This window comes from Pteropus alecto, unplaced genomic scaffold (assembly GCF_000325575.1).
Source record: "Pteropus alecto unplaced genomic scaffold, ASM32557v1 scaffold25, whole genome shotgun sequence".
Classification (NCBI taxonomy): Eukaryota; Metazoa; Chordata; class Mammalia; order Chiroptera; family Pteropodidae; genus Pteropus; species Pteropus alecto.
Genome location: NW_006441955.1, coordinates 16,865,274 through 16,875,763, shown reverse-complemented (window position 1 = coordinate 16,875,763; position 10,490 = coordinate 16,865,274).

Here is a 10,490-nt window from a genome sequence, read left to right as displayed (position 1 = left end):
TTTGCATATGAAACATGGCTATACCTTATCAATCCTCCTAGATAACCTATTCGATTATGAAAGCAAACAATTGAAATGGTTGAGTTACATAATGGTAGGATCTCGAGTTTGGGAGTCTAAGAAATTTGCAACTGAGACATCTATGTACAGGTTACTACTTCAGGCCTCCAGATCCAATCATTCCCCATTCCTATACACACACCCCCTGCTTAGTAATAGAAGTGAGAGGGCCATCCACTAAAAGACCTTAAATCTGTCGATGTAGGACACTAACTATGTGACATCACAAGAACAATGTGGATCCATAAGCTGGTATGCTGGGGGCAGGCCTAAGGCAGTAACACTGAACAAACATGGCCAGCAGTACCTGTTCTGTGCCAGGCACCAACAGATCTGGTCTTTAGTGTCCCCTGGGATCAGGGTAAGGGTAACCTTAAAAGTTGGCATGTGAGATATAGATAGTACAAAAATTATTTCACTAGTTGCATATTTTTGTACCTATAGTTGACCCTGAACAACATGTCAGTGTCAGATCCACTTATATGCAAAATTTTTTTTCAATAAATACCTGCACTGTTTTAGATCTGCAGTCGGGATTCCACAGATGCAGAAGGCTGACTATAGGCATTGATCTATACCATTTTATTTAGGCGACATGAGCATCCATGGATTTAGGTATCTGGTGGAGGGGAGGGTCCTGGACTCAATCTCCTGCAGATACTGAGGAACAGCTAAGTTTTGTGGCACTCAAAAGCTATACACAGATTTTCGACTGCTGGGGGTGTCAGCGCCCCCAACCTCCACATCATTCAAAAGTCAACTGTATTAGGAAAACTAGAACTAGCACAAGTGATATAATTTCTAAAATAGATTTAAATAAAAAGTAAAACAATTTATATTTTCAAAAATGTAACTATATAATAGCACAGCTTGCACTTAGATCTGGCAAAAATCGTAAAGGAGCCACACAGTGTCAGAAGACAAGGATTGCTTTGGTGAACTGCACTCCAGGCTTGCCTACATGCAGCAGATCACTGCTACTTTTAACCTTCAAAAGGCCAGTGTCTTTTTTTCATTGGCCAATGCATTAGATGGCTTGGTCCTAAATAGACCCTTTTAGAATTGACATCGATGAAGTATATTTCAGTATGGGCCACGTAACAACTGTCGATATTCACAGACATTGAATATCACAGACACTGTGAGGCACCAGGGAAAGAAAGAACCCAACACTGACGCGAGGTTAGGCATTTTGCATATGTTCTCCTATTTAAGCCTCACAACAACTCTTAAGAGAAAGTAGATATTATTTTACTCTATCCTATAGATAAGGAATGGAGGCTCAGAGAAGAAAGTTATACAGGATCCTACAACTAAAAAGTGCAGATGCTAGTTTTACACACCTAGATCAGCCAGACTCTACAGCCTATGAATTGTCTTCATATTTGTAGCATGGTTTGAATAGGGGCAAAAAAAAAAAAAGACAAAATAACTTTGGGAAATTTAAAATTAATCAAGTAAGGTAAGCAAATAAGTTCTTCAGTAATCAAGAGTGTAATGGCCTAGGCCTTAAATAAAAATAAACAGTAATATATTTCAGTCACTTACTATGGCCAGGTACTGTTGCCAGCATTTTATGTCTATTAATTCATTTAACTCTCACAACCCCTGAGATTGCTGCTATTATTATTCCTACCTTACACATAAGGAAATGGAAGCTTAGAGAGATCCAAAAGCCTATTAAATATACTTTGCAAACAAAACGAAACAAAAAAACATTTTTTATGAGTAGTCAGTATAAAGTAAGAGAAAGAACCCAAGACAGGAAATGTGGTCTGACTGCCATTAATGCATTTTGCAACCTTAGACCTTTATGACTTCTGGTCCCGTTTCCAGAAAAAAAAAAAAAAGGATCTATATTTTAAAAAGAATTCTGGATAGGTAATTGTTAATATTTCTTCTACCCTTAAATTTTATACAAATTTGAGAAAGGAGAGCAATTCACTTTTGGTTGCTCTTTGCCATCCACTCCCAGTCATTCTACACTTTCCTTCTTAAATTGAAAATCTGGAGAAGAACCGAAGTCTAGAATATGGGGTCAGAGAAGGGTATGTGGGTTTGCTGTGTATAATTATAGGTATTTAAAAGATATTTAAAGATTCACTTCCTGATACTTAAGCTACTGACTCATCAGCAAGACTGGAAAGAATTTTTAAGGAAAAATGAATTGTAGAAAGGTATTTTGTATGTAGGCAATTAATAAAGTGAGCAGTTCTTCAACAAGGTAACAACAAAGTCTTATAAGAAGAGTTCATAAAACAACTCCAAAAAAGAAAAATAGTCCACTCAAACATTAAATTCAAATAACAGAACATTTGCTTTTTAGAAGCAGGACAAAGAATTCATTCATTCATTTGTTGAGCTTCTAGGAGTGTAGAAGCTCCTGATAGCACTATGCTAAGTAAGTCCTGGGGTAAACTCAGAAAAGACAAGGATCTCCCAGGATAGTGGGGCTCTGGGGTTAGGGGGAGTAAGCAGTAGGAGGTAAACATATAAACTATCATTCAGCATGGTAAATACTATTATAAGAAGCTGCTCTGTTCTAATGAGTCAGAAAAGGTTTCACAGAGGAGACAATCAGTCAGGCCTTGAAGGATAAGAAGAAGTTTGTTAGTAAAGAATAGGGAAAAGGGCAAAACAGTGGATCCAAATGCTAAATTCTAAAGAAGTCTGGGGTATCACAGATCTTTATGGCAGGAGCATGGGGAGGAGAATGTTGGTAAGGCTAGAAAGGAAGTTTACAACTAGTCAAAGTGTAAGATTTGTACTGATTACACAGACAAGGGGAGAGAGTTCGTAAAAATTTTAAAGCAAGGTCTTGACATGATAACCTTTGTTTTCATAAAGATAACTAGAATGAATAAGTAGAAGATATTAGTGGAGACCAGCTAGCAGTATTTATAATCTTTGTTGAGTTCCCAATGATGTCTCACAACCCTTTCGTTAGTCCTTGTTCAACTCCTCCATTCCAAACTTTTATCACCCTCCTCAAACCCCACTATATATCTCCTTCCCGTTGTGTAAATAATCCAGCTTTCTCTATCGAAAAATGTTAGGGCCATTTCGCCTGAATTCTTAAAACTTCCTCCCTTCCTTCATCAAAAAGTCTTCATCACAGGCATCAAAATATCTTTCATCATATGCACAGGTTGAGAGGCAATCTCCAGTTCAAAGCCAAGCCCTCCAGCTCTTCTCTAAATCCCTAATCTTCTTCCCTCCTTCTGTATCAAAGTGTTTCAAAGAGTGGTCCACCTTCCCTGTCTCCTCTTCTCCACCTCCCATCTTCTCAGTTGGCTTCAGCGTGGCTTTTTCTCCCACCTGTGTAATGAAACTGATTTCACCCAATAAAATTTCACTCAAAAAGTTCAGCCAGCGAACTCCTAATTTCCAAATTCAATAGAACCTTTCAGGCTCTGCCTCAAGGATGCCTCTAAGAGTATGAATCATTCTCTTCTGTAAACTCCCCATTCTGTACCAACCGCTTCTGTGATGTCAGACTCTCCTTTTTCCCCTCCTGTCTCCTGTTCTTATGTCTGCCCCCTAATATCCCACCCTCAGTCTCAAGTTTTAACCCTGACCCACTGCTTCTCTTCTCCCTTTACCCATTTTTCTTGGCGATCTCATCTATTCTCATAGATGTTATATGCTAAGAACAAATCAAAATCAAAATATCCAGCCTGTATTTTGTCCAAGCATCAGACTTACCTATTCTACTGGATGTTTTAACAGTCGCACAAGGACCTGAAACATAATGCGTCCAAGATTAAACCCATCTCCCCTTCCTAAAATTTAAGTGGTAGCACTATTGTTACTAAATTGCTCTAGCTGAAAACCTGAAAGTCATTCAGGAATTCTCCCTCATTCCTTACATCTAATCACATAGTCTTGCCTATTCCATTTCCCAAATACTTCTCAAATCCATCTCTGGTTTTCTTCATCAACTACAAGTTCGGGCTTGTATCATCACTTGACAGAACTACTGCAAAAGCCTCCTGTCTAGACTCCAGCCTCTGTGGTTGGCTGTGGTATTACTGTAACCAACTGTCTCGGTTTACTTGGGACTGTCCTGATTTTAGCCCTGAAAATCTCGCATCCCAGAAATCTCTCAGTCCCTGTCACTCACCCTACTTCTAGTTGCAAATGAAACTAGCTTAAGCACATTACAAATAATCCATAGGCCTCACTGCAGGTACAGCTGGATGTAGGAGCTCTGCTTTCAGGTTTCATCTCTGCCTTTTGCTCTTGAATAGATTTCTTCTCTGTAGCAGGCAAGCTAGCTGCTAGCAATCAGACATATCCATCAGCTTGGCAACACCAGAAACAGATTCTCTGGCAGAAAAGTCTCAGGAAGATCTGATTTGCCCAGCTGAAGTCACATACCTATCCCCATCCAATCATCATGACCAGGATGATTGCCCAGACCTATATTACGAATTTACCCTTGAGGCTGGGGTGAGGATCCTAACAAAAAAGAAGGTTCACAGAAAGAAGAGGGAGGTAGGCAGGACAGACAAGAACGATGAACAGCTGTCTCTACATTACACCCCCCTCAAGTCCCATTTAGCACATTATAGCTAGGCAATTGAATCCATCTGTGAAGAGTGAGCCATAAAACACTCCAATTTGACCATTTTACTTTTCTACATAAAATCCTCAGAGCCCTTGCATCGCTTGCAGGAGAAGTCCATGCTCATTAGAAGGGCAAACTAGGCTCTCTATGATCTGTCTGCCTTTCAGCCTACCTCTCTCTACTCCCTTCCTTAACACTTAATCCTCTTGCAAACACCGCAGACTGAAAAAGTCCTGTATGCGTCACACTTTTCTCCCCTGACCAGCTCCTAAGTGTCCTTCAAGACTCAGGTCAAGCATCTCCTTTTCCTGGAAGACTTCCTCACCACCACCTTATACACACGTACAGAGCACATGCCCAAACATGACATGACGCCACTCCAACTTGAAAATTATCTATGTGTCTGTCAGCTTCCTATACTAGACTGTAGGTAGAAACTACCATAACCATCTTTATATAGCAAGTTCTGGCACAGTACTTGGCACACAGTGTACTTTCAAACTTTGCTTGTGAACAGAAACTGTTCTAATAACCTGAATGAGTGATAAAGAACCAAATTAAGTTCATCGAAATGGACAGGAGAAACTAGATTAGTGGAAGTTCATATAATCTAATTGGATGGTGTCTTTCCATATTCAGTTCTATTGGGCTATATAGTTTGCTGGGGAGTTTCTTTTTTACTTAAATCACCCTCTAATTTACAACACTGCATAATTACACAGAACACATACATAACATACATACATACATACATACATAGAAAACAACTTGCTTGTAGGAGATGTAATTATTATTAGTTACATATATTGAGTGCTTCCAGGAACTAAGTGCTTCCTATGCATTGCTTCCTTTAATTCTCACAACAAACCAATGCTATAAGCCTTGTTTATTTTCTCGTTTTATAGAAGAAATAACTGAGGCTCAGAGAAGTTACACTATCTCAAGTTCTAACTAGGATCCGAGATCCAAGCCCAGGTTTTTCTCCCTCTTAAAGCTCATTGTCTTAACTGCTATACTCTTACTCTTTATCTTTTGCCAGCTCTGTCCTTCCTAGGTAAACAAAGAAGTAAATGAAATCAGAAGGCTCTTCTCCAAGTGAGCCATTTGTCAAGTGATTATTCTGATGATTGTAATATGATTACAGTATGAGGATATAATCAGGTGTTAAGTGGTGATATTAAGAAAGTTTGCATAGTAAACTTCTCTGCTTCTCTGCATAGTAAGTTCTTTCTCAGACACTTACTCGTAGAAAATGTTACCATAAAAGCACTCAGAGACACAAAAATCACTTCGGCCCCTGAATCTAAGATGAAAGAGAACAATTCTTAGAATTCCCATCTCCTGCTTTTTGTCTCCTTTAGTTTTCCTGAGGCTCTGTCCCACTTATTGGATAAGTAAAAGATTAGATCCAATTAGTTTCATCCTCCCCCAGGCGAACCTCTGCTGTCTGGTTGGCCTCTTTGAGACAGCTCTAGCATACAGAGGATTGAGTACATTTCTAATTCTTCTCCTTTTTGCCATGTGACTTTTAGAGATGTCTCTTGACATCTCTGAGCCTCAGCTGCTTTAGCAAGGAATTAAATGAATTAATAAATGTGAAAACACGTTATAAGCCAGAAAGTGCTAATGAATATAAGAAAAATGGGGACTCCACTCACTTCTTACCTTGTGCCTGACATTGAGCAGTACGCTGTACAAAAGCAGGGATTTTTTTGTTTGTTTGTTGTTTTTTATCATGCCAATCAGCTTTTTCCTTGTCCAGTCCACTGTCTGGCACATAAGAGGTCTGTTGATCAGTCAGTTCAAGACAGTGCTAAAAGCCATTGGGATTCTCCCACCTTCTGTGGGTCTTGTAATTTGTGCAGTATTCACCTCAGTCAGCTAGTAAATTCTCTGCCCCAGGTAGCAAATTATTCTCGTTATATCTCTTCTCTGGAAATCTCTTTAACCTTTGCAGAGAAATGTGCATTCCTCAGCTCCTGGTGGGCTGACATCAGGGAGACTGGAAACTGATCAAATGAAAGCTTCTCCCTCCCTCCCCCTCTGCTTTCCTGAGATCTATAAAGGGTGATTCTGCTGAATTTCAGCTGAGAGATCTCCAAGTAAGCATGCAGCATTCCTCAAACTTCCCTGATAAGAATTACCTGAAGTACTTGTTTAAAAAAATTAATTCTCAGCCATATCCCACCCCCAATCTGAAGTTCCTGGGAGGGGGTCTTGAAGCTGTATTTAAAATAAACACCCCCCAGGTCTTTACTATCGACAGAACAATTTGAGAAATTCTGATAGTGCAAATATCTCGTTTTTATACAGGAAGATTCTCAGCCTCAGACTGAGAGATAGTTGTTGGGGGGTGAAGAGTGAACCTCATATGTCTAAAAGGATTAAGAAGGGAAGCTTAAGTCAGTCCAGTAGGATTGTGTTTGTAGGGAGCGGGAGGTCTGTGGCAAACTAGAAAGCCTTATCTAAAAGGGAGGAGCCTCTTCTCAGCTCCAGCCAACTGCTGCCATGCAGATTGTGGACGCATACAGCACATTTTCAAGGATCAATAGAAATCAAGACTTTTCTAAGAAATTTCTTCATGTTTAAATGTTGACAACTGATTAAAAAAATTTTTTTGAACATCGTGCAAGCCAAATTTCTCTAGCTACCAGTTTCCAACCTCACATTAGGACTTTATGAGCCATAGTTTAAACTTTCCCTTGCCTCTCTCATTGTGGTGATAGCCCCCTACCTCTTCTCTCAGTTTTAACAGTTATTTTAAATAGTTTTTTAACATATAAAGAAGAAAGCCTGGCTTGCAGGGGACTTCATGGTTCCATCCTACCACCTTCTCCACACTGCCTGCCATTAGAGGACATGGATTCTAGAGCCAGACAGCCTTGTTTTGCACCCTAGATTTGCCACTTACTAATAGTATGACTCTGGGCAAATTAATCTCTCTTGTGTATCAATCTTTTCACCCTCGAAATGGTGATAATAATAGTGCCTGCTTCCACAGGGTCATTGTGAGTGCTAATAAGTTACTATAAGTGAAGTGCTTAGAACAGTGCTTGGCATGCAGCACAATGTGTCGGTTGCCTGCAGAAGCTAGACCCAAACAAGTGATGAATTCATACCCTTCGCAGGGTATGCAATTCTCTCTTCTGAAACAAATGCTCTTCACAGTCTCCTGGCAGGTCTCTGGATTTGGCAAAGCTTCCCAGTCCCTAGGAATACTTAGGCCTTGAATATAACCCTCATCATCATCACTTATCACCCAGTACTGCAGGTGTCAGGCATCTCCACTAAATTGTGCACATGCTTGAAAGCAAAGACCTTTCATTTTCACTTTTGTAGTTCCAGGACCTAACACAGTACCAGGTACATGATAGGCTTTCACTAAACAATGTTAAAGGAATGAATGTGCTGATCTTGATCTCATTTGATTATAAACTTAAGGACAAGCGCTCCTATAGACTACATATGTGTCTTCTCTACAGGACCTAGCAGAATTATCAATTAATGTATCGATTATTGTAAGTTGGTCCCCAACTTACAATAATTTGACTTACAATATTTCAACTTTATAATGGTACAAAAGCAATACTCATTCGGTAGAAACCGTACTTGGAATTTTGAATTTTCATCTTTTCCTGGGCTAGTCATTTGTGATACTGTCTCGTGATGCTGGGCAGTGGCAGTGGCCACAGCTCCAGGTCAACCAACCACTTGATCACGAGTATAAACAACTGAAACTCCACATTGTAGTATTAAATGCATTTTCGACTTATGATGGGTTTATCTACACATAACTCCATTAAGGAGCATCTGCCCGTCGAGAATTACTGCATAAATGGAAATACCACTACTAAAAACAGAATGCCAAAAATAGAATGTCAATAATCCTCATAGGCCGTCGAGAGATTTCTACTCTTTGAACTCTCATGGCTATTCTTCTTATGTTACTGAGTACTTTTTTGCTTTGGATTATATCTATCAATGTACGTGTCTCATCGCTTCACTAGACTGTGAACTCCTTGAGGCCAGAGTATGTGTCTGACTTTTTGTAGACTTTAACCAGCATAGTTCCTTGCCCATAGGAAGCACTCACTAAATATTTCTTGGTGGTCTTCTTGAATACAACCTTTTCACAGAGTTTCTAATGTTTTTCTAAAGATTGTTAGAAAGAAAGAAAAAAAGATTCAACTTGCTTTGAGGGACACTGGCCTGGTATTAAATCATGACATTCAGAGTGTTATTCATTTGAAGGAAACACTTGTCACTGCTTGAAGCCTTTTACCACATTTCAAAGAATAAAATTTAACTCATATAATTGAAAATTGAGAAAACAGTGATTTCACAAAAGTAAGGTATCTCAAAATATGCTTTGGGAATGCTTCCAACTGACAGTATAAAAGCAGCTTTCCTAGAAGTGATCTTTTTTCGTTAGCTGGGAAATAAGATATGTTTTATTATAGATTAGTTACCTTCATGAGTCCTTTTACTATAGAAGCTTAACTTACTGAGGGCCTTGGTTAATTGTAGAAAGAGGAGGCAATGCTATTTATGACACAGAAGTGAAGTTGCCAGTGGAAAAAGTAGGTATTTTCCGTATACAACACACCTTAGATGAGGGGATTTTTGTTCCTGTTGTAACATTTTCACCAACTTTCCATAAGTTGGTTTAATGGCATTTAAAGCAGCAACTGAAGAATATTAGCATCATTAGAGATAGAAGCCGTCCAGGTAACTGCACACATGTTCACAATTAGCTCGTGTTTCATGATTGAATTTTTCAATGCCGTATTAATTTTATCTTATGTTCAATCAAAAAAGAATAACAAGTTAAAACTTAGAACAAAAACTAAAATAACAGCATTGCATTAATTGTTGATTTTACTGCAAGAAAAAAACCTAAATGAATACTAGCATTTCATATCTCTAGGCACTATGAATTTAGAATAGCGATTTGAAACTCCATTCTTAAAATATATTTAAGCAACAGACACTTCTCTGGTGCAGGAAAAGTTTCCCTGTTCCTAGTTCACCTGGATTTTAGTAATAGGCACACTATATTGAGAACCGGTTACACACCAGGTAGTTTGCATTGATTAGTATTTACGAATCATTCATTTAGTCAACAAATATTAATATAACACCTACTGCTTGCTGAGAAGTGTGTTAAGTATTGGGCTATAATAATGAACCTGACATTAATTCTTATCTTCAGGGAAGTCACATTCTTGTAGGAGAGGCAACAACTCTGCAAGATGGGTAATTTCATTTGCTTTTTACAAATAAGGAAAACCGGATGCGAAGAGACTAATATTGGCCAATCTACCAAGCAATGCTGCTTCTCTCACCTTCGCTTTCCTAGTTTAATTCACTCATCTTTGCAGGAGGGTTCTTAATTAAATAATTGTGGAAAAGAATTAAAAATCCTCACTTTAGTGGGAAAGTAAAAAAAATCTACTTTTTAAAACTCACTCTTTCAATCTTTTGGTAATATAAGAAACAAATATTAAATATCAGTTACATTTTAGATTGGGGACTGGCTTACATAAAATACCAGCCCAAACTGCCTAAAAACTCACATTTTTCACAGATGTAGAAAATCAGAAACTTAATTGCAAGGTGAAGTGCTCATGGGCCTGCTATTCATAAGATATACAGAATCTTGGAGCTTTTGGTTAGTTTTTTCTCTCTTCTGATTTCTACAGTTTCCTGATTGCATGTAGGCATGACAAGGATGAGAGACAGATGGCAGGGGAGCCATGGGAGGGTATGGTTTGAGGAGTCGGCAAAAATCTTGTGGACTAAAGCTATGTTTTGTCTCAGTAAGCATTTTTGCTTTCTTTGGCTAAATCTACATGAGATT